The sequence below is a fragment of the Corvus hawaiiensis genome, chromosome 12 (genome assembly GCF_020740725.1).
Source record: "Corvus hawaiiensis isolate bCorHaw1 chromosome 12, bCorHaw1.pri.cur, whole genome shotgun sequence".
Lineage (NCBI taxonomy): Eukaryota > Metazoa > Chordata > Aves > Passeriformes > Corvidae > Corvus > Corvus hawaiiensis.
The window spans coordinates 657,737-682,977 of NC_063224.1; the positions used below are offsets into that span (position 1 = coordinate 657,737).

The 25,241-nt window shown below is 47.6% G+C and overlaps 1 protein-coding gene across 2 annotated transcripts in view; it reads right to left on the minus strand.

Annotated features, from left to right (window-relative positions):
• The window catches only part of ZFHX3 (zinc finger homeobox 3), a 396,997-nt gene that overhangs the window by 177,017 nt on the left and 194,739 nt on the right, over nt 1-25,241 (minus strand). For both annotated transcript variants that reach the window (XM_048316338.1, XM_048316337.1), the window contains exon 3: nt 16,525-16,635. The gene's annotated coding sequence lies outside the window, so the exon portion shown is untranslated. The remainder of the gene's footprint in view (nt 1-16,524; nt 16,636-25,241) is intronic.

Genomic DNA, 25,241 nt, shown 5'->3' on the forward strand with positions numbered 1-25,241 from the left:
GAATGTGTTGGTTTAAGCCCATCTTGTGAGGATCCCCAGCAGTTTTTTGACAGACCCCTCTGCACCCTTTTACATTCCTGCAGTGTCTCAGCAGTTCCCACCCCACAGCAACGTCCTACACCCTGTATGGACAATACACATCTCAGGTACTGATACTGAGAGACTCCATTAATTTAGTTCATTATGAAGGGAAAGACAAATGCATCCAAAATTGATGAAATATTCCAGACAATAAAATTTTTAGAAGTACTATGTGTTCATTTTAATAGTTTATGAATTTGAAGTGGCTGATCTCTCCCTGTTTTTACTATCATAAACTGTTCAAACAACAACTGCTACACATATTTCCATACCACTGTTCTAACTTTAGCTCATTTCACGGTTTTATTTCATATTCCTCAACTATTATATTTCAAAATTTAGTCTTGCACCAAAGGTCACATATGGCCACGTCTAAGTCCTCTAAGATCTGTGATTCCGAAACGCTAAGCTGATGTTGGTTTAATTGATTCTGTGGAAGCAGCGATGCCTGTAACTCCTGAGAATTAGGGCTTTGCACAAACTGGCAAACTTTCAGTGGGTAAAATAAATATCCTCATATCCATGTGATAGAAGGTATATGCACAGCACGCAGTCATATCAACTCACCTCTCTAATGATGCACTTAAGATTAAATACTGTGTCCAAAAGAGCCAAAGGATCACAGTTTGTGAAGCACAAGCCCAAACAAATGCCAGTAACATGTCCCAGCCGTTCCCTTTCTCGGGTGCAGCTGCACCAAAGTCCAAAGATTCCAGCAGGAGGGTTACAGGAGCTGGGGTGACCCCTGCTGCACCAATAAGCACCCAAACAAGCCCATCTGCCAGCACAGGGTCCCTGGGGTGCCCCCAGTCTCCCCCATCCCAGGCCATGCCCTTACACGATCCCACAGAGCCCTGGACACACCTGCTATGGGATATCTGAGCCTGGCCTGTACATTTCTCAGGACAGATGTAATAAAACTAATTTATTGCCCCTTTTCCCCAACAGGATTATAGAAACATAAACAAAGAAATGTTGAGTTCTTCAAGGAAAGGCCCCTTGAACTCACGGATGTGACTGGGAGATTTAAGACCACTCTTCTCAAAGTAAGGCTCAGAATACAACTTTCCTCATCCTATTTCTGCAGAGTTCTGGAGGAAGTACAGCAGTTTGGGTTTGAGGGCTGTTTCCCTCTGAGACACCAAAGCTGCAGCTGCAGCACTGGGGTCCCCCGCCAGCATCCCCCATGCTGGGAGGCAGCTCGGGGGCTGCCCAGGAACACGGGCTCGGGAAGCTCAGACCATGCTGCAGATGGATATGAAACTACTGACAGGAACCTCAGCAAGTGCCATAGAGCAAATCCGCAGCGCCAGCTGATGACAGCACGTAATGGAGGAAGATCAACATTGTCAGAACCTTTGCACACCCCCATCTCCCCTCAGCCCCATTCCCTGTGCGCGCTCTGCAGGACGGGATCCTGCTCCCCACGGGCAAGCCCTAAATTGGACCCAGGTGGGCAGGGCCCAGCAGCCGCCAGCCATCGCCCTGGCACGTGTGGCAGTGCCAAGGACGGGATGGGGAAGCTCCCAGCACGCTCCTTCCCCGCGCTCTGGCCCGAAGCTGCCGGCACGAGGACGGAAGCAGAGCACCCAGAGCGCTGCTTTCCCGGTAGCTTTTCTCGGAGTTTTGCTGATAAAAACATTACGGTTTTCCCTGTGCTGGCAGTCGGACGAGAGGAGCCTGCAGCCTTTGGAGGGATCGATCCGATCGATCCCAGAGGCTCTATGTCATTTCCAGGGGATTTGCTAAAGAAGCTACTTATGTCCCTTTTTCATTTTCACCAACTCATTACCAGCTGCTGCTGCTCCCTGCACTTCAGCAGCACCTGCAGGAATGAATCCCAGTGCTCCCAGCCCCGATCCTGCTGCAGAGGCCTCTCCCACGACGCAGTGCTGGGGATCGGAGCCGAATGCTGAAGGCGGGTGACGCACAGGGTCGCTCCCCACCTCTCCCTCTGTGCAGGCACGCACAGACACTCTCCTTTCTCTTTTCCTTTTTTAAAGGGCAGCCCAGCAGCAGACTAAGCAACTGATCCCCCGGCTTAACTTTTAAATTAAGACCATTGTAAATTTGGGAACTTGAGAAGAGATGGAGAGGACACCCATAATCCTTTGCAAATGTCAAGTGGCTCTCGATATTGGTTACTTTTCAAAGGTAGCTAGGCTACAGCGTGCGCAGTAATGAAAAACCCTGCCAGGCCCACTCCATAGGGCTTCAGTCAATATACATAATATTATTGGGCTTTGAAAGGATTAAAGATTGTTTCTTTTGCTTCCTTGTAATATGGAGATCTATTGCGCTTAAAACTCCGAGCGCGCCTTCTCCCGCGGGGAGGAGGCTGGAGGCCCTGGGATGCTCCCGTGCTGCTCCCGCGCCCATCCCGGCAGCAGCGGCACCCTCGGCACCCATGGATTCACCCACTCCCATCAGCCATTCCTGACATGGGCACCTCATCGCTCTCCCACGTGGAAGAGGAATCAACACATTTTAAAAATAAAAGTTAAACAACACTGAAAGCCTTCAGTTACCAACAGGGCCAGAGGGCAGACTTGAAAGGGTTGAAATATCTTGAAAAATACCATTTTTCACTACATCTTACTCAAAAAAGTTCATAGATCTGTGTTTTGACTGCAAGAACTCAGTTCCTCCCAAACACCCATTAAGTATAAGAAATTGGAACAATTAGGCCTGATTTGAAGCTCCCGGGGCTCCTCGGAGCCGTCACTGCAGCTCTGGCAGAGGAGGCAGTGCAGGATGAGGCCCCAAAGCAACGCAACTCCCAATCCAGGTCCCCTCATTGAGTCTGGGGTTTCTGAAGCACCATCTGCAAAAGGCACATGCAGACTGTGATTTGAGGGGCCTGAGACAGAGCACCTTATGGCTGAATTACCATCAAACCCAAATTTTTTATCTTTTCACATCTGTATTTTTTTGTCCTGATGTTTAACTAACATTACTTCATTGAATATGGGGAATTTTTCTTCTCACCAACCTTGTAAATACAATTATGGCAGGATTCCCTCCAACTCTCCTTTTATGAAGCCAAATGTGCAATGTTGGCAAGGCTCTGCTCCCAGTTATACTCAAGGGAAAGGCAGCCCTTGAGATTCCTGAGTAGGAGAGAGCAGGATTTGGCATCCTGGATGCCAGCAGAGCCCTGCAGTCCCTTAGCTCCCTCTGCTCTGGAGTGAAGCTCCTGTGACTCCATGGCAAAGAGCCAGTACATTGATCCCTCCCCACTGGATCTTTGGTGAAGTCACTAATTCTGAAAAAAGTAGTTGAAAACTGTAGTTTTTCCCTTACTGTCCATATGATATTGTGATCTTCAACAGGTGAGATGGAGACCAGAACCTGCAAAGTTCCCATTTCAGCAGAAGACAGGAAGTAGGGGAAGAGGAATTAAAGGAAATGATGTAAGATTTTTAACAGTATCTTAAAAATCTCCGTCAGGAAGATTTTCAACTGAAACCCTAACAAAAGTGCTGCTGCAGGTTTCAAGCTTCCCTGCTTAAGGGCTGATTCAACTTTGGTTGAATTAAAGAGGAACGGTGTCTCTCTGCCAGAGAATAAAGCCTTTGATTTCAGATTAGTTTCAAAAACAAAAATGTTCCATATTAAACCAGCAATAAATAACAGGGAATGTTTACAGACTGGATGACCCATTAGTTTTGGGTGGTGAAAATAGTTTTCCTGAGGTGAGGTGAGAGGAGTGACTGCCCCTGGGGTCCCGCTGCCCAGCCCGGCCAGCTCCCGCGCAGCCTGGCCAGCTGGTTTGACAGGCTTGGCATGAGTCCTGAGCTGGCGGCCACTGACCACTTGTTTACAGAAATGTAGTGACCATAGAACTCCTTTTTAAGAAGAATTTTGGCAAATCTGTGTGTCATCAGAATTAAATCTTACAAAAATGGGTAGGTTTGCTTGATTATAATGTAAAAGAAGTCCTAGACAAAAGAATTAGTAAAGTATAAGGATCCAAATGAGTTCTTCATCATTTACCTTAACTTTCCAGGGCAAGACATACCCGAATAATCAAAAGGTTCCAGGGTCTCTGGTTTGTCTGATTCTTGCGGGGACAAGCACAAAGACAGTGAGGATAGAACAGTTTAGCGGCTGATATCCTTTATGAGATATTGAGAGGTTCCAGAAACTCTCCTAACATCTTGTAAATATTTTCTAAATGTCACAAAAATTCCCCTCAGTCTTCAAAGGGTCTTTAAAACTCTGCAGAGATCTGCAGGGAAGGAATCCCATGTGAATTGAGGGAGAAATGAGAAAGTGAACCAAGAGAGCAGAACAGGCCCAATCCAGAGGCTGGAAACACAGACATTACACTGAGATAATGGGGAAAAAGGGAATAAGAACTGAAAAGGAATCTATGTAATAACCAGAGGATCCTTGCTCAAATAAACTCTCTTTATAGGCATCACACTGTCCCTTTCATCTTCTGTGATCACAGAAATCCCAGACTCGTGTGGTGCTTCGTGTCTGGTGAGGCAGGGAAATGAGACCTTCCCCTGCACTGCCTGCAGGTGTTGTACCCACCTCTACCAGAAAAAGGGTCTCCAACCTGTTTTTATAGGCTGCAGCACAAATAGCCCAAGTCCATTAAAACAAGGGAATTAAAAAAATATTAACATCAAAAGATTCTAGCCTGTCAGGGTGATGAATCAGAGGTTAAATACCCAACACTTGTTCAGGTATCACTTGGGGGATTTAGTTTTTCTTTTCATGGTAATTTTAAGTTGAATTGTTAGGCCAAGAGCTGTATTTCCTGAGAAATCTATACCATTCTCCTAGCAGTTTCCTTGAAATAACTGATGGATCTTCACCAACTAAATTCCAATTTAAAAGATTTGTCAGTAAGAAAATCCCAATCTCAATAAAAGGTAAATGCAGACGGAGCTCTCTGAGCCAGGCTGATGGCAATAAAGGAGCAGGGAGTTTCTATTAACTCGAATAAGTTAACAGATTCCAGGTAATCCTTCCTATTACCACCAAACACCTGCATGCAGATGCCACATCGCAAGGGAGGATGGATTTTTAATTTCTGGAAAAGTAAAATCCTGGGCACACCTCGTGCCGGGAAGGCAACAGAGGAGGGAGGGATGGGACGAGACCTTTGCCGAGAAGAGGTTTCCCGCTGCAAAAATCCACGGGATGCTGTAGAATGGTAAAGTCATTCATCACATGTATTTAAAGTTGAATTTGCTGATATTTTATGGTATTGGATTTTATTTCTATTAACATTTTATGCTGAAATTACAGAATGATTCGTGAGTACTGAATTTTTGATTGCTTTTATACTTGCTGGGACACTATTAACGTTGATTTACGTTAATAGCACTGTAAGAAGATATTAACAATGAAATTTCCAAAAGCACTTAGCATCCCATAATTGGAGTTAAATGACAAAAAAAAATGAGGGGATAATAAAGTAGAGAGAGAGACAGAATTTTTGACAATACTCCCTCTAAACTGTATTTTTCAGGAAGAATTGGAGCAGGACAATGTTATAAAAGAATAAAGTCACCCATCAGGAAAAGAACACTTGTACTGACTAAAAAGTGAGGGTGAATGGAGCTGTAGGTCCTGCACGACTTCCCACAGAGGGATCCCAGGGAACAACACGGAGTCCCACCTGCACAGCAGCCAGGGCTGGCAGCTCCCGTCTCTGGACTGAAATCCAGGAAACAGCAGTGGGAGGCTGGTACAGGAGGGACCTTGAAGGGGACAGAAGTGAGCCAGATCACATCTGTTGAGGCTGAGGACGAGGCTTCCCGAGGCAAGGACAGAAATGGGACACAGGTGAAGGTGCTGCAGGATCGGCCACTCCACAGGAGCCAGAGGTGGAACCTGACTGCACACCCCCCTGCGACTTCCTCTGATTGCAAAACAGCTAAACCAAACTTAATTTACTTTTTAAAAGCAGAATTTCCACAAATTCTACTTTGACATCACTTGAATACTGTTTCTAAAATTCTCTTTCCATTAAAAAAGCATCAAAGTGCTTTTTTGTTAAAAAGTGCTTCACTGATCTCATCATCAGAAGTTAAACAGCTCAGTCAGAGAACACACAAGGCAATGTGACAAATTGTATGAAAACTTGGAACAAAAAAGTAAACTTGAAACAAAAATCTTAAACCAGACAACATAAAGAAACAAAACACCTTGATTGGCTTTGAGTAGCTGTGGGAAAAAATGCCAAAAATGTTTGTAGGGAGGTGTTTTATCAGTTTTGTTTAAATGATATTTTTGTGGGGGTAAGAAGGGAGATTTCACAAAACATTTTCAAGCAGTTTTAATCAAGAAAATAACTACAAAATACTACATTGCAAGAAGACTGTTTTGTCATTTCACTCAGACCAGGAGGGAAGCTCATGTCAGAGTTTTGTTAAAAAGAAATCATTCCAGTGGCATTTTATAGCCCACTAGAATGTGGAAGAAAAATCATTGTAGAAGTTGAATTACAGATTAGTGAATGAAAACTCCTGGCTGTACTCAGGAAAACAAAAGTGTAGCAACAACAAGTCTCATCAAAGCAATGACACATCAGGTGTGGGATGCAAAAATGAGCAAAGCAAAGGAAATCTTAGACAGGACCAAACCCTCAGCTCTGTCTGAGATCCACAGACCGACTGGTCAGAGGGAACACTGGGATCTCACAGCCTGGTGATCCCATCCCCAAATTCAGACATGAAGCTGCTGTTACAGCTTTTAAAATAGAAATACATATATAACAGCATAAATGAGCAACTTGGTCTAGTGGAAAAGTGTTCCTGCTCATGGCAGAGGTTGGAACTGTCTGAACTTTTAACATCCCTTCCAGCCCAGCCCATTCTGGGGTTGTATGATAAATACTAATGTACAAACCTCAGCTGAGCAGGGATCTATGAGGTGGGTTTTTAAGTGGCTCATGACCCATCTCTTCCCATATCAACCCACCTCAAGTCTGGAGCTGTCCAGCTGCAGGTTGTGGCAGAGATCAGCTGGGGAGTAAGTTCTTTTGTGTGGCCACAAACAGTGATTGTGCTGGTCAGAAAATGCAGGATTTGTTATTATACAAAAGCAAAAAGATTTCTTGTTTTGAAAGACCAGCCAGTATTTCCCTTCAATGGGAGAATGACTGTTCCACAGGTAGAGCTCTATTTTGGACACTGCCACCTTCACTGAGTTAGAAACAAACAAACAAACCCCAACCCAGCCCCTTTTATCAGCAGGAACCACATTTGCTTACACAGAAGATCTGTCAGCAGCCCAGGGTAAATAGATCAAATGGAGCTGACATGCTACTAAATTTAATATGCATCCTCGTGTCTTTAAAATTCCCATCTACCCACACATTTCAAAGGTAAGTTTGTCGATTTCTTAAGTAATTATATTTCAATAACAGGTGAGAGAGAAACGCCTGGAAACTTAACAAAACCACTGACTGCTACGTAAATTAAAAACTGATTGATGGATGGAGAACTTGTATGAATCATTAAATTGGCACATGATTGGGAAAACAGATCCAAGGCTTGTGTAGGGCCCAGCTCAGCAGACTGTGACAGACATGCAACCCAAGGAACAGCCATGCAGACCTTACAAGGGGTGAGTGCTCACTGGGTAAGTGGTTGGTACCCAAAGGCAGAGCCAGCTGCTGGATGGGCACCAGTGTGGAGGAGAAACACAGAGCTGCAGAGCCAGGTAACGGCACGCAGGTGTAGGAGGACACAACTGTCCCCCACCCCGTCACCCTCCTGGGTGTTCTCCTACAACCTGTTTCCAACCTGCTCCTTTTACTGCTGCAGCAAATCCCAGCTCCGTGGAGCTGACACCACAGCCAGAGGGCCCGAGGGGAGTAGGGCTGACACAAGGGAGCCCGGAAATGGCTATTTCAGGAGCAGAAGTATCAGAGAAAAGCGGACTGTGTGAAGAGGAGAGAGAAGGTGGCCGTGCCCCTGAGAGCAACACTGATCCCTGCGACGCCAAACCCTCCCAAGGGCCCAGCGCCGCGCTTGCCTCTCCAAGCTGCGCCACTGGCCAGCGCCTGCAACATCTCAAGTGGGAAAATGTAATTTTATTAAGGCTCTTGGAGCTTCACTCCCAGCATCTGCACTGCAGCAGAGCATACAAAGGGAGGTTATGAAGAATTTCTCATTATGGCCAGAGGCACAGACTCATAACATCCCCTGGCCAACCTCAGTTAATAAAGCTCCTGCTTGGCCCACCTGCCCCCAGCCCCTCGCCCACAGGTGCCCCCGCCCTGGGCCACCCTGTGCATTGCCCCCTCAGCCCTCACGGATGGGAAACTCCTGCTTTGTCTTCCTAACTCTTATTTCATGGGCACCTTCATTTGCAAATCTGCTCTTGGAGGCCCAGAGCTGTAATTAATCCATGTCACAGGAAAGATGTAGTGTCGGGAGAATTTATGACTGGCTCTGAGCTGCCGTGATGAGCAGGGGCACCTCAGCCCCTTGTGATATAAATGCCTCTGCTAATTGGATTGCAGGAGCTAATCAGGAGCTGGAGAGAGAATGAAGGCGCTCAGCCTCCCCGCTGCTGGCGTGGGCTGATAAAGCTGGCAGCCACGGGAATTGCATTGCGGGAATTGCATCCTGGCCTGAGATGGCTATCAGGGGGTGCCCAGGGCCGCTGGCGTGGGGCGGCCGCGCAGCAGTGCAGGGAGGGCGGCCGTCCACTGAGGCAGGTCCCACCACTGACCCAGGGCAGGCACGAGGGCTGTGCACACACCCACGGGGCTGTGCGGGTGGGCCCATGAGCTGCATCTGGCCGGGAGCCGCCCCGAGAACATCCCACTGGCTGCTCCAGCTGGCAGCACCTCGGGCAGCCCCGGCCCAGGGTATGACCCTGGCATTGCACGGCCGCCTGGTCTGGCCAGTGTTGCAGACACCCCATGGCCCCCCTCAGCAGTCCTTGGGGTCTCCATTGCCGACCTCAAGCATCAGAAAGGGGCTGAATACTCAATGATCCCAATACCACATCTGTTGACAGCCTCAGTACATGCCTTTCCCCAGAAAGACAGAAAACCAGAGAGATGTGGTGGAAGAGACACAACACGGACATTCCTGCAGCAGGAGTGAGGTCGACCATGCCAGGAGCAAACTGGGTGAATGTCACCTGCTACACGTGTGCTCCACACACCACACGGGCTGTCAGATAGTGGGTGGGCAGGCGGGAGGTGGCTCCTGGGGATGGGCTCAGGATGCTCTTAAGATGGTCTGACTCCAGCCTTCACAGAATCTTAAAGCTCCATGATCATCCCCAGCTCCTGACCAGGGCAGATCTGTCCACAGGGAGATGGGAAGAGTCCTGGATGGAGAGGTCTGACCTGACTCGCCACCCACACAAACCAGACACAGGCAGGTCGCCACTGGAGAACAGGGGTTTTTTTGCAATCCAAGGCTCTTCCACATTCAAACAGCTTTTCTGTCTTCTCCATGTCCTTCTTATTGCCCTTTATTTTCATCTCTGCCTTCCTTTCTCACATGGATTAGAAAGTAAATCCTGAAAATGATGACTAAACCCAGCCATCCCTCCTTACAGAAACACTTTCCCACCTTCTTAAACCTTTTTGGAGGCACGAGAGAAAATAACCCTTGTATTTATGCAAATTTCAAAGTGGCGTGTGATGATGGAAACAAAACAGTGCTGGAGCGCAGCCAAGGCATGGCACCAACGGGGCCTCTCAGCTGCTCGCCTCCCGATTCTTCGGGGGAAGCAGCTGTAGAGAAATGAAAATACAGAAGCCCCCGCACACACCCGCCGCCACCCGCGCGCGCATTCCAGCACCCGTCACCTCGGAGGCGGCAGGATGCGGGCTCTGGCCAGGCGCTGCCTGCAGCCTGGAGCACCCTGTCGTCCCCCACAAGCCTCCCTGTCCCGCTGTTCCCGATTCCCCTTTCAGGAATTTACAAACATTTTCCGCAGATCAATATCTGTATTGATTATTCATTGTGAGCGAGTCGTGTGTCTTTGGTGATCCAACCTGGCAGAGTGAGCAGCCAAAGGCTGCAGCAGATACAGGGGGGGGGAAAAAGGAGAAAAAAGCCCTACAGAAGACGAGAGAGACCCAGATCTGGCTGGGTTTGCTGCTGCCAGCAACGGAGACGGATGGAGAGGAAGGATGGAAGAAAATGGGAATGGCATGAAAAAGAATCAAGAGAAAAGAGAGCCGAGGAGAAAAAGCAAGAGCAGGAAAAACAAAGTCACTGCTGGAGAACTGGTGCCGGGGCACGCCGGCAGCCTGGAGAGATTCCAGCCTTGTGCTCGCCCTTCTGCACAGGGATGCGATGGACTTATTGCTCCGGGAGTGAAAAGTGACTCACGGTTTTGGTATCTGCTACGTAAGAGCTTTGGGGGGATTCCTTGGCTGGCTGACAGAAAGGGAAGAAAGCAGCAGCAGTGAGGTAAAACGCGATCCCTTCCTCCTGCCTTCCTGGGAATACGCGTCGCCCGGGCTGGCTGGAGCAGCTCGCTGCTCGCTTATGATATGCAAAAGGAGAATAATTAAAAGCGCCAGCATCACTTGCAAAGTGAGTAAACACAAAGCCTTTCAAAACATGCTCTTCAGCTAATGAGAAGCTGTAATTTCTTATACTTAAAGGCAAAAAAGACCCTGATGAGGCTCGGTGGAGTGTGCGCGCGCGCCTGCGTGTGTGTGCATGTGTTTGTAGATATGAGAGAATCAGTTAATTGTTGATGATGTTTAGAAAAGGGATTATGAGAAAAGACACTGAAATGATGACAGGGAACATCTTGGATCAGAGCCAGAGAAATAAAATAATCAAGGACAATCAAGCCTGCAGCTCCGGAGAAAGCGCTGACTGTTCTGCTGGGGACTTGGAAGGAATTTCCCCGCGCTGCCGAGCTGCAGCTGGAATACGTGCTTGGCACCAGGAGGGAGAACTGCAAGGAGCAGTTTGCTTGGAGCATGAGACAACAGAAGAGAGAACTATGGAGCTCTGCTATAATTCAGAGGTTAAACAGCTTTGTCTGCTTACGTGTCAGGTGGAGACTTGGTTTGTCCACATCTGACCTGCCCTGAAAATGCAACTTCTGAAATCCCCTGGCTGAAGCTGGAGCTGAGGATTCTCCAGACGCCTCTCCAGAACTACTGTGACGTTATGAAAACAAAGGAAAAGGAGCTCGAGGAATTAAGTTCTCCTGTGGCTGCAGGACCTGATGGACCTGACCATGGAAACTGTCTCTGGAATCGATTCCTTCCTTAATTCTGGAAATAAGAACCCCCTTGCTCCAGCTGGGGATTGCAGCTCACAAGCACGCAGGAAAGGTGGCAGTCATTGGGAATACCAGCAGCAAGCTTTCCTTCTAAGATGGGCATCTAGCTGCTGTCCTGAACGGATGGATTTTAATAAATGTTGGCTTTCTCTTGGGCTGGGGTTGGGTGGGGAGAGAGAATAAAGGGAAATTTAAACCATCCTGTGACTGCTGTGTTGTCAGTGAGCTACAGAAATGCCGTCCCTTTGTTTTGGATGCTAAACTCCGTCTGACTTCATTGTTGCTGGATTTTGGCACTTTACACTGGGCTTCTCCAGCAGCAGAAACACATGGTCTATTAAAGTGGGAATCTTTGGGGACGCGGAGGCAGAGGAACGAGCCAATCATACGTGGCTTTTGCGCATTCCCTGTTTTCCAGCCTCGCGGAAAGCTTTCCGGATGGTGTGGATGGTACGTACGCCCAGGGTGTGCCCGGGAGGGCGGCGGGAGGGCAGCGGGCGCGCGGCGGGGCCGGGATGTGCCACGGCCGCAGCGCTCGGGGCTGCCAGGCAGACAGACAGACAGACAGACAGACAGACACCCCTTCCCTGCGCCGGGCTCGCCGAGCCTGCTCAGACCTGAGAGGAATCTTAAGCGGCGAGCAGCAGATTAGCATATTAACCAGCGCTGCCCGGGCGGTGTCAGCCCGGCAGCCGCGGCCATCGCGGGGCACAGCCTGTCAGACGCTCAACCGGCTCCTTTGTCAGAGCCCTTTTTATGTTTGTGTTTGGCTTTTGTTTCCCAATCAGACCCTAGAAATTCATTAACAGCAATGAAAGGCAAGGATGCAAAAACCTATAATGAAAACAAATGATCTATTTAAACGGTGCTGGGGCTGAAAGGAGGGGGTTTGTGGCGCCGGGACTAGAGGAGAAGGAAATCCTACCACCTGGAAAAATGCCTGGACATGCGTGTCCTTCCCCGTGCCAAGGCTCCAAGGAGACAGTTACTACAAAGCCGGTGGTGTGTGTAAAGATGTTGTAGCACTGTCTTTACAGAGCCTCAAACAAATACCAGCAACTGGTCAGAAGGAGAGGTCGGTCCTCATTGTCCCTGCTCCGGCTGCCGGTAATGCCAGAATTCCTCTCTGGTACTCGATGAGCTTTAATTAGAAACAACTTTCAGTGCCTGTAAAGATTTAAAATCACTTGACTTTTAAAATCACTCGAGTTCATTCACACGGGTCCTCTGCTCTGGCCCAGCAGTGTCCTTCAGCCAGCAGCCCCGATGGGAAGGTGTGGTGGCCACAGGGGACGGCGTGGACCGGGAACAGCCACTGTGCTGGACCTGGCACCAGGATGCTGGACCTGACACCAGGCTCTTCAGGCGTCTTCCTCTCCTGTGTTACTTCTTAGACAGATTATTTCACAAATGTTACTGTCCCCTAAAGTGTCACATGGTTGTGGAGAATAAAAAGATTTAATCCAAGCATGGCCTTTTTATCAGAATTGATCAAATAAGGGAAAAACTGAAATAATCTATGTTGTATGATTTTTATTTGTAAATGGTGTGTGGAGGCTTTAAATATCACAGAGGCACAACTTATGTATTTGTCAACAGGATTTTTAAGCAAATCTGAATGTTCTCAGCCCCAGAGCTCTGTGCCCAGTCTGAGTGTGCCCATCTGTGGGGCCGGGGACACCCCTCCCTACCCCTGACACAGCATCCCCAAAAATGTGTCACTGGCACAGTTCTCTGAGCTCCCAGAGTCTGTAATTTGTACCTCTGGGAAGCAGGAATGTTAGCAGGGAAAAGGGAAGTGGGCTTCAGCCCCTTTGTCACTCTGTACCCAGCTCTTACACTGGCTGGGTCACATGGGCAAAGGCTCCAGGGCTCTGTCTGTGTCCAGTGAGGTATCCCACTAATTCCAGCTGATTTCACCAGCTAAGAACCAAAGACAGACAACATAAAGATTTTATCTGTTGGAAAATTTGAAGAAAATCTCTCAACACCTGCCACATGTCTACATTTTTCAGTGAAGAAAACAACAACAACCTCTTGTCTGAGGAAACCTGTCCAATTTGCACCTGGTAAAGACATGCTGGATAATCTTACTCTAATGTGCTTTAATCTATCTCCACAATTAGATAAACAAACTAAATCCCTTAAGAACCTTCAAAATTTATCCTAAACTACCACCAGTCCTTATCATTAAACTTTTTAATTGTAAACGCAGCAAATAATGGTGAAATCGCAGAATCCCAGAATGTTTTGGGTGGGAAGGGATCTTAAAGCCCATCCCACGCCCTGCCATGGGCAGCGACACCTTTCACTGTCCCAGGCTGCTCCAAGCCCTGTCCAGCTTGGCCTCGGACACTTCCAGGGAAGGGGCAGCCACAGCTGCTCTGGGCACCCTGTGTCAGTGCCAAATGTTTGCTGTTTGCTCAGGGTTCCTACTGACCACAGCTGGACTGTTGATGTGGCACCAATGAGTTTTGGAGCCACTGGAATAAAACTACACTTTCACAGCAGCTTCTGAAAGTGCCTTGTGCTAGTTCAAAAGTATTTTGGGAAATCACATGAGAACTGTCTCTCATATGCCAGCATATCACCCAGGTGATGAGCTGCAAACACATTCCCAGGCTTTTTTCTTGGTATTGAAATAAAATAGAGGAAATTTACTAAAAATGCGTTATATTCTTATACCACAAGACCAAGACGTGCATTAAAAGACAGTAACAAACACCCCCTTGTACCATGAAATACAGCCTTGGTCCCACGTTCTCCCCTTCCTCTGCATTTATGGAAGAGCAATTACCCACTAAACAGGTAATTATAATAATACCCCATAATTAAATCTATGAAATTATAGAAGAGTATGAACAAGGGCCTTTTCCTCACCAGGTTGAAATGAAAGCCTTCAGTTTAATGACCAAGTGTATTCTAGGTCCAAAAGAACGATTCCGACTAGCATGGAGAAGAAAGTTCCTTTTTACAGAAAAAAATTTAAATTTTAAAAATTTTACAGAGTGTATTCTACTGACACAGACCCAAAATTGCTGATTTTTCTTCTTCAGCTGGTTAAGGCTTGGGATTTCTTCTGAAAGCACATGTGCCTCACAGTATCCTGCCCTTTGGCAAAATAAAATTGTACCTGCTTGTACCAGCTGTACAGATTTAAAAGTTACAATTCTGCTAAACAAAAGCCAAATTTCCCATGGGCATCAGAAGAGTAATTCTCCTCTGGAGGCTTTTTCTTTGTCTTCTTTCCACTTGTGTGAGGTCCTTCCATACTCACCCCACACTTACTTTTCATCACCTGGGTTTGTCTCTTCGACGCAATTAAACCTGCAGTTTTAATTAACTAAGATGCTCAAACCAATCACCCCAAAGCTCCCCGAGGTGTTCACTGCCCATCTCTTCTCCTTCACCCTGGTACCAGGGTTTTTTTGAGTCTTTGTCACCTTCTCACAGCCCCATTGCCCCAGTCTCATGAAGCTCTGAGGTTGCAGAGGAATCCCACAGCATAATCCCACTTTTTCTGCCACTGTCGTTAATGGAAACAGCACACAGATTGGTCCAAAAATAGAGCCCTTTTGCAGGTGCTACATGTTTTTAAAGAAAACTTGCAATCTCCAATACAACAAAATCGGTCAAGACATCATAGTGTGAGAAAGTCACAACTGATCGCACATGTTGTCTCTCCAGTCTTTCCCACTGTCCCCATGTCAGCCCCTTCCACTTCCCCCTCTCCCACCTTCTCAGTGTTTTCTGTCCTTTCTGTGCTCCATCCACTGTTTTCCCCACTCATTCTCATATCAAAATCACGAACTGACCCCAGGGAAGATGGGATTTCAGCACTGCCATTCCTCCACAAAATCTCTGGATTCAGTTTACAACACCTGAAGAGCACCATGCACCACCCTCAAAGAACACCAAGGCCTGGAGCATTTCCTAACAAAATGTGAAAAAGTAGATGCTTTGCTCAGGATCCTGTGAGATATTGAGAGCACAAAGCAAATGAGTGTCTGCCTATCACACAATTTCCCAAGGTTTCCATTAAATTTATAAGTCTGATGATTCTCAAGAAATTGAAGTGTGCACTCGTGTTGTAAACAAAATACTTCAAATAAAAACATAGGAAGAAAAGAGGAGAGAAACCTTCTTTAAAGGATAAAAAAAATCCCCAAAAACTAAATACACGGAAAAAATCCAACTCCAAATTTACATTTCTCAGTGTTCCATCAAGATAGAGAACTCTGATGAGTATTTTTTGAAACCTGCCATTAATCTTTCCATTGCTATCAGTATCACATAAGGTTTGGTAATACCAAGTATCCTAGAGATTATGAATGACCTTATAATGACTAAGAATATACAAATATATTAAAACCAGGTACTTCGCAGTGACTCACTGAAGTCTATTTACACACAAAATAATTTTGGATGAAATTACTACACTTGGACTGCAGGTGCTTTTCCAATGCCAAATCCCATGGTGGGGATACTGCTAGGAAGGAAAGGGATATTTGTCCCATATTCAGGAAGATGTGTTTTCTGCCAGCACATAATTTACCATAGTTTTGAGAAACTTATATTTACAAATTGTAACAGACCATCCAAATATGATTTACTTTCACCAATTCACATGGAAAATGAACCAGATAAGGAGTCTTGTCCTTTCCTCATCTTTCCTTACGCCTGTTTGATTAGGACAGACATTCAAGGGACGGTTTTCCTGCTAAGAAGATTAAGCCAAGGGCACTAATCACTTGGCCTATTCTTTAATGACAGAAACTAACAGTTAAGGTCAACATAAATAATTAAATAACAGAGCCCTGATGGTTTTTCTCCAGCCCACACACAGCTGCAGCCCAGCAAGGCTTTGTAGACATGTAGGAAAAACATAATCTATGGACAGCCTGGTTCAAAAAACACCTTTTCATTGAAAATAAGAGGAGCCAACACTACTGGCCAGCAAGTGAGGTGCTCAGAAACACTTCAGGCAGGTGGCATTTAAACAAAGCCATGGCACCACGAGAAGGAGGAGTGAGCAAACCCTGCAGCTCACGGAGCACAAAGAACCCTCAACTCTGCCTGAGAACAGCTCTGTTACATGTAATCACATCTCTCCTAATCCAGGTGATTTACATTACACATCCCAAGAGGGTGACCAACACAGAAATCACTTCTACAAGGCTTATGAAAATTAGGTCTTCCTACCTCACTGTGGAAACATGGAGATGTCGCAGGATCTGGTGCCGATGAGTGGAGCAGGGGAGATGGTTCCTATTCAGACCGGAGAAAGTCAGTACAAACTCTCCAGATCAAAGCCTGCAAACAAAAGAATGGGAAGTATATAAAATACTTTGAAGGATCGGGAATGATGCACCAAAAGAAACAGAAGTTTGGGTACAGCATAGAGTCTTTAATATTTTTTTTTTCAGTTTCAACTCAGTCAACATTCCCAGCCATTCCATCTCCTCTGTCCCTTGAGGGCTGACCTGTAGCACCTTTGGGACAGGTCTACTTTGCCTCCTACCAACCTGACAGCTGCACCTCCCAGCTTCCGGGCTTCATAGGGAAAGGACTGTATCAACTACATTTAGGTGGCTCTGCCCACAGAAACCACCCTGTTCATCTGTACCACAGACTCTGACTCAGCCATCAGCAAAGCCAGAAGCTCTGTGCTCTCTTCTGCTCTAACCAGTGCAGCCCAGACTGGCTGCTCACGTACCCAGCAGGGGAGCAGAGACACCCGTACAGAAAACAAACGCAGTGAAGAGTCAGGGAAAACAGCTTCATTCATGAAAAGTGTTCTTCTTCCCAAGGAAAACCCTCCTTTTGGGTGCACAGCTTGGCACCTGGGTGGGCAGCTGACCAGGAGGTGTCATGCAACTGACGCCAGGAGGTTTTTAGGACAGGAACTTTCCCATTCCAGTGGTGGTTTTTGCTGCAGTCACACATCTGTGGCTGTCAGGAATTTATAACTAGAAATTACAGAACTCTCATGAAATACCGCTTGCTATTGCCCAGTTTGTTTCTCCTCTGTCTATGCTCTACACCTGAAGTTGTGGCTGGCCCATGCCTGGAAGTGTCCAAGGCCAGGATGGACAGGGCTTGGAGCAACCTGGGATAGTGGAAGGCATCCCTGCCCATGGCAGGGGCTAGAACAAGATGAATATTCAGGCCCTTCCAACCCAAACCATTCTGGGATTCTGTGACACACTGTGGGACACAAGCGTGTGTGAGACACACCAGGGGAAAAGCTAAACCACCAGACATTCAACGCTTGGTTTAAACCAACGGAAAAAGGAAGTTATCTGAAATAAAAAAGGTACTTTCAGGAAAATGGAAGTTGTTTCCAAACAATAAAAATAGAAAAGGATATAAACCCAGCACACTAAGTGCAAGCCCACGATAAGGCAAGGCAAAACAGGGCCTGGAGAACAATCATCAGAGTTCGTAGAGCTAATAAAAACTTCTCCAACACAAAAGCAGGAAGCCTGTCTGTCACCCGGAGCCGCTGATAGATGGGCAAGGAGTAAAGGGGGGAATTAAGAAAGATAAGGGCACAGCAGCAAAATTAAATTAATTCCTTGCACTGCTGTTCACTATGCAGGGGTCAGCAGGGTTCATATGCCAGAGCAACAAATCACCAGAGACAGACAGTGCTCCCTCAAGGAGCTCAAATATGAAATTGCTGAACTTTCTTCCTTTGCATCTGAGGATTGGAAGGTGACAATTTTTAAAAAAGGCTTTAGGAGTGACCCTGGGAATGACAGACCACAAAGTCTGATTTCCAGAACAGGCAAAAGGGTAGAAAACTGTGGGACCAATCAGAATTAGCAGCAGTGAGTAAACACATGTCTGGGACAGAGCCTGAAAGACAAGAGAAGAGTCTATAAGTACAGATCTGAGTTGTCTGATGAGGAACCAGCCCTGCTAATACAGGAGATTAGGGCTGATACAGTGGAATCTGATTTTCTAAAAGCTTTTCTAGAACATCCCTCACTAAAGGTTCTTAAAGAAACTAAACTGTCATGGAGTAAGAGGAATTAATCTTCCTGTGAATTCCTGATAAAAGGACAGGAAAAAAAGGGCACAAACACAACATTAGCAAAGGATGGAGCAGAAATTCTGCACTGCTTCAGCTTAGTCATGAATAACTTGGAAGAGGAGAAAGCAAAGTGACATGCAGGTAATGAAAGTAACGTATAGAGTTTTTCAGAAAAGTCAAGCTTAAGAGAGAAGAGTTCCTGCCAAACATCCCAGAGTTCAGACTGGAGCCAGGATGCCAGTGCACATCTGTGTAACAGGCCATATAATGAGATCCATTGCTTGGACTTTGGCAGGTGTTGTGAGCCTGGATTCCCCCGGTTTCTGAGGTGGCACTGGAGATGTGACAACCGTCCTTTGGCTACTACCAGGTTAATTCCTGGTGTATACCTGACTCCATCCTCTGAATGATGAAAGAAGGACAGTTTTGCCATGGCTGTGAGAAATCTCCCTGCAAACACCTCCCACCTTGGAGCATCATCCTCCAAATCCAATTGCAAATGGGATGAAATCCCTTTCATTGTTATGGGAGGGATGCAGGTGGGCAGGGGCTGCTGAAGCTGCTCTCACCCTGCCCAGGACTGTGCCCGTGAATGGCTCACTGCCCTGCTCCTGGTGTCACCTCGGGAGCACAGGCCACGTCCCCTGGCTGGGGCGATGGAGAGAAACGGCTCTGAACCTGTCACAAAAGGATTGCTGTCTAGAAAGGGTACTCTGCTAGAAGGAAGCTTGTCCCTTTGCCTGGCCTTGCCAGCTCTCTTCTGGACTCCGGAATGACAAGGGAATCCCTCCTGCCCGGCTGAAGCTGACAGGGAGCTGTCCCCTAGCATGGCAGGGAGCTTTCCCGGCAGCAGCTGCCTTGATTCTGCAGCAGCTGAGTTCCTGTACGGCAAAGAAAGAGCATCTGACAAAGCCCACACTAAATTAAGCGCGAGTCCTCTCGCCAGCACGGAGACAAGGGGGGCTCCCGACGCCTGCCCAGGGCGGGCAGCACCTGCCCCTCGCGGGGCCGGGGGCTCGGGGCGCTCCTTTGTCCCACCACGTGCCCGCATACTGAGGCCACTTGTTCCCGTCTGATCGCAATTAGCACCGTGCCAAATTCCTCGTGCCCCGCGCTAATTCGAGAGGATGGGCATGTCACACCCTGCCAAGAATTACAGCCACTGCCAGCCGGGGCAGCCCGGCCCTTTCATTAGGCCTTTGTTTCACAAGTGAGGGCTCACGGACTCCCTTTCTTTGTCAGAAATACCCGTGGAGGCGCTGGAGGAGGCAGAAGCTGCGGGCCTGGCCCGAAGGATGCCGTGTGTGTGACTGAGCCAGGCGAGGGGCTCTGCCACACTCCCTGCTCCGTCACATTAACCCGCAAATTTAGAAAAATCCACTGTCTCCAGGTGCTGAAACCCCAAAGCTGCATCACTGCTGCAGAGCTGTGGAACGCAGCACGGAGCACATCCCTCCCACCCACACCCCAAACCAGCCCAGAGTGTCAGCAAGGACACAGCCCACACCGCACCCGCTGCCCTCCCCCGGCCCGGGACAGCTGCCATCAAAGCAAAGCTCTCAGGGCAGGGCTGCACCCGACTGCCCTGCCCTGGCCACAGAAACATCATTCCGAACGCCCGAGATGAAAATGGAGACAGCACTAACGCCCTGTGTGAGATCCCTGCCCGGGTACCCAGGCAGCTCCCACGGAGCCTCTGCGTGGAGGGCCCTCCAGAGACCTCAGGCCCGTGCCCAGGGGCACACCCAGCCTCACAGGGTGATGAAAGCACGCTCTTTGCTGCTTCCTGTCTCCTGTTGTCATTTGAACATCGCTCCTGACATGACCTGGGGATACCATGATGACAGCCAAAACATCCACAAATTCTGCCTGCTAAGCTGGTGATGTTCCTAATATTTTTGGATGGTGATTCCCTTCTGCCTGGTGTTGGCCAGAACAGAATCACAGAATCATTTGGGTTGGAAAAAGCCTCTAAGCTCATTGAGTCCAGCCATTCCCCACCACTGCCAAGGCCACCACTGCCCCATGTCCCCAAGTGCCACATCCACATGGTTTCTAAATCCCTCCAGGGATGGGGATTCCACCACTGCCCTGGGCAGCCTGTGCTAGGGCTGGACGGTCCCTTTCCAGGAAGGAATTTCTCCCAATACCCAACCTTACACAGACTCAGCAGTTTGGCTTTTGAAGGACACTCTGCTCTCCTGAAACTGGCCTGTGTGCAGTACCCAAGGCTGTTGTAACCTGTACATATAGGCTGTTGTAAAACCTCAGTAATTCCTACGGATTCCAAGGAGGATGTTGTGAATTACTGAATTTGTCAGGTTAGCAGCATGAGAGCAAACTGTTCAGACAGAACAATGCTTCACAAAATGCAATTTAACTTATTTTCTTAATTGTGGGCTGATTCTGATTTACGCTAATTCATAACAGATTATGAACTCTACTATGTAATTGGAAAAATGACCATAAAACTTTCACAATGCTAGAGAGGTTTTTGGTTATTTGGTTTTTTACACTCCATTGCTTACAAGGGCTGGCACACACATGGCTGGGCCTGTGTCCCCATGTCCTCCCTGACACAGACCTGCCATCGATTGCAGAGCACAGCCTGGCTCCCTGCAGCAAACGAAGCCATTTATCAAGCACTGGGGTTGCTCTGTGAGGGACTGAGAAAGGGACACACATCCTCCATGGAGAGGCTGAGGCACATCAGGATATGGCCAGGTATTGCCCCAGCCCTGGAACTGTTCAAGGCCAGGTTGGGCAGGACTTGGAGCAACCTGGGAGAGTGGAAGGTGTCCCTACCCATGGCAGGGGGTGGGACTGGATGAGGTTTAAGATCCCTTCCAGCCCAAACCATTCTGGGATTGTACGAGGAGGAGCTGCTCTAGTCTCTGGAGTGCTCCCTGAGCCCTCTCTGGGTCACATCCCGCTCGGCCTCCTGGCTTGGGAACAGGATGGACCAACAGCAACTGAGGCCGGGAGGGAAAGCGACACCGTCAGTATCTCAGGAAGAAAATCCCCCAGCAGAGCACTGCAGCGGCACATGCACTTGTTACATTTTAAATCCCAGTTTTAAGTTTTTTTACTCCGAGTGTGCATCTGACCGGGCCTGAGCCAGAGCGAGGGGCTGGGTGTGCAGCCACCATCCAGAACTGGCTGTTGGAGCTGTAATTGGTTTTCAATGATTGTATCTTTTCCTGTGTTATTGCTGTACATGGCTGGGTTTTGTACGATACTGAAAATCAATAAAAATGCATGAAAAAATGTTCTCCCACCCCCCTTAAAAGTTAAATAATCTTGTTAGGATTCTGGCACTGCTATTTTAAATCAGTCAGTCTTTGTTTTTCATCCCATCCCTGAGACTTGCTGGGGTCTCCCACAGGACCCCAGCTGTGGAGCCAGCACCGTGTTCCAGCCGGGGCTGACGGGCAGGTACGGCCAGGAGAGCCCCCACCCTCTGACACACACAGGGATGTGGCTCAGGACACAAGGTGGTGTCACCTCTGTCACCACAGACACTCTGGCTTACATGGAGGAGTTGGAGCCAGGAGGGAGATTGACTCTCCCTCAGTTATGGGAAGCCTGTGGCAGGAGGAGCCAGTGCTCCCTGCCAAGACAATGCCCCTCACGCTGCTCTGATGTCCCTCTGCACGGCTCCTCAAGACCAATGTAAGCAAATGTGCTCCCAAACTTACACCGTGTCACCAAAATCACTGGGGTTTTGTTTCCTGACATATACAACAAACCATAAAAACACAGAACTTTTTTGCTGGGAAGGGACCTTAAAGCCCATCCTGTTCCACCCCCTGCCATGGGCAGGGATGCCTTCCACTATCCCAGGTTGCTGCAAGCCTCGTCCAACCTGGCCTGGAACACTTCCAGGGATCCAGGGGCAGCCCCAGCTTCTCTGGGCACCCTGTGCCAGGGCCTGACCACCCTCACAAGGAAGAATTTCTTTCCAATATCCCATCTAACCCTGCCTTCTGGTAGTGGGAAGCCATTTCCCCTTGCCCTGTCACTCCAGGCCTTTGTCCAAAGTCCCTTTCCAGATCTCTTAAGCTCCTTTAGGCACTGGAAGGTGCTCTAATGCCTCCCCAGAGCCTTCTCTTCTCCAGCTGAACCTAAAGAGAATAACAGAAAAAAAACCCACAACAACCTATTTACTCTCCACTCCAGATTAGGACTGGGATAGAGGTGCTGCAGGAGGTAACAAGTGTGATGAGATGAGAACAGGGGAGCTACTTCAAAAGATTAAGGGATTCAGGGCAGTGTAACTGAAAGGGCCGATGGCCTCGCCGCAGCCATTCCCAGCTCCAGGAGCAGGAGCCCGACCTGCTGCTGCCAAACCAGGCAGTGGTGACGGTGTCAAGGGACTGGCACAGCTGGACAAGGGGCAGGACACCCCCAGCACCCCACCACGGGGTCATACTGATCCCTGGGAGCCCCGGTACAGCCTCATCCCTTTTGGACATAGGGATATGAATCCACTGCTTTGTTCAGGCTCAGTGACTGACCATCAAACCCAGAGCCTGAAAGCAGTGCTTCATGTTAAATGGAAACATTTCTATTCCTGAACAAAAACCAAAAGTATTTTGGGTTTGATAAGAATATTTTGTTTGACACAAGCAAAACTTTTCATTTGGACTGTGGGGTTTTTTAAAAAGTTCAGTTTCAAAAGAAAACCTTGTGAACAAAACATAGTGATTTTAATTTTTTCTGATTTTTCTAAAATATCTTCACTTTTATTCAATCTCTTCTATTTAACATAGCTTTGCAAACTTTTAAAAACTGTTTTTCTGAAAATAAATTATTTCCCTCTATGTCTGAGTCCCTGCAGGAGCCTTTGCTCCACAAAGAACACACGTACATCTCTGAGTTCAGTATTTTGTCACATTAGCCTGGCCCCACAGTCTGGAATTCCTCAGGAATTAAAGCCTGACACAAACACAGCATTTAACTCCATTACAATATAATAATGATTTTTAAACAACGTTGTAATAGGTTCTATATTTTTTTAAAGTGCATATTATTGTACTGTCACGATTTCCTTCGCTCCGTAACAGCCCAGTCAAAGCAACAGATACAAAGGTAAACACAACTGAGAAGGTACCGAGCACTACGTGCCCCTTTCCCAGGTTTAGAACTTGCTTTTTCCAGCTGCCAGCTAATCCACAGACAGGCCATACTAATTGTGGGACAATTTGTGTATTCTTAAACTAAAATATTTTTCAGTTAAAGCAATGCATAAATTATTTATTCATTTGTAATTGCATTTAAATACTTGAAGAATGTCCAAATTAACTGCTTTGAAAATTGTTCCAAAATTTCCTCCTAGGCTGTGACCTTGTGGCCAAGTTTAATCTCAAGCCAAATTGAAAGAAGGGCTTACACCAAACACATCCAGCGGCTCTGGACGTGCTTTGCTCAGAGAACCAACACAGCCCTTTGCAAACTCAGCCTGGGTGCTGGGTTTGGGGCCCACACCTGGGGTCCAGACAGGGGTTTCCACCATGTTACCCAAGCCTGGAGTTGATGACCCAAGATTTTGTTGGGAAGGTTTTATTCATCCGACTTGGTTACTTCCTTGAAGCTCCTGTTTGCAGCCGTACCCAGCTCAGCCTTCTGTTAAAAGCCTTCCCAATGTCTGTGGTTGTGGTGGAAAGCACCAAATTTCAGAAACCAGCATTCCAAGGAAAATAGGAACTACATCAGTTTTAATATTCTATACATATTTGTGTCAAATCTGCACTTTAGGGAGCTCAATTCATAGCCATGACAGTGGTTTTATTTCCCATCCCCTCTAACCCTGCATGTACCTACACCCAGTTCTGCACCCATGGCCCGGCTGCGGCACCTCACGGCCCCGGGCTCACATCCCAGCCGGGCCACAGAGCTCCAAAGCCAAACACCACCTGGGTGTGGTCCCCACGGCAAGCTTAGCTGCAGGTTTGTCCTTCCTTTGTCATAAATCTGGTTTCTGCAAACAGCAGAATTACAGCAGATTAATTCCTTACACCGTCCCTTGCAAGGAGAACTGCTGAGAGGGAAGGGAGGAAGCCCAGACACTGCTCTAAGATCTCAGCCAGCTGCAAAATGTCACAAACCAGCAAGAGAGCTGGTTTCCTGACAACATGTGTCCTGATAGCAGTTCCCCCAGATGAGGGGGAACTCCCGTGCTCATGATTATTCTCCTTTCAGGAACAGAATGAAGAAAACAGATATAAAAGAGAATTCTTAAGTGTGCAGAAGAGGACAATAGTCAAGAGTTTGTCAAACCTTTGGTGGAACAGACATGTAACTAAAGAAGTATCAGAGAGGTTTGTTTTACTTAATATTTAAAATGAATACTAAAATTCATTCTAAACCAAGAGAGCAGGATGGACCTGGGTTTGGAGTTCCTAACCTAGAAACCAACTCAGCACCTCACCTGAGTGCATCAGCTCTCTGAGTGGCTCTCAAAGTCTGCAGAGTTCCAAGACGGGGAGTATCTCAGGACTTCACTAGTTTGACCTCTAGGTTTGGGTCATGGCATGCTCTGAAAAACCCCACACGTCCTTGCTGGACTCCCGGGCAGGGAGGTCACCCAGCGAGCCCTGAGCGTGTGCAGGCTCAGGAGACAGGGCTGTGGCTCTGGGGCTGCGCTGCCACCTGCCAAAGACACGAACCACGTTACAACGTGTTGCTGAGACGGGGGTGGAAAGGAGTTGTCATGCTGTGCATGGTGTAGTTGCTGTTTCTTTTATGCCATTTTATAATAGTGTGTGATTCTTTAATAAAACCTTGGAGGAAACATCCCTAGTCCTCCCCCTCCCCAAATACTTGTGTGTCAATTTATATAAAACAAAACCATTTATTAAGAAAAGGAAAAATATTAAAA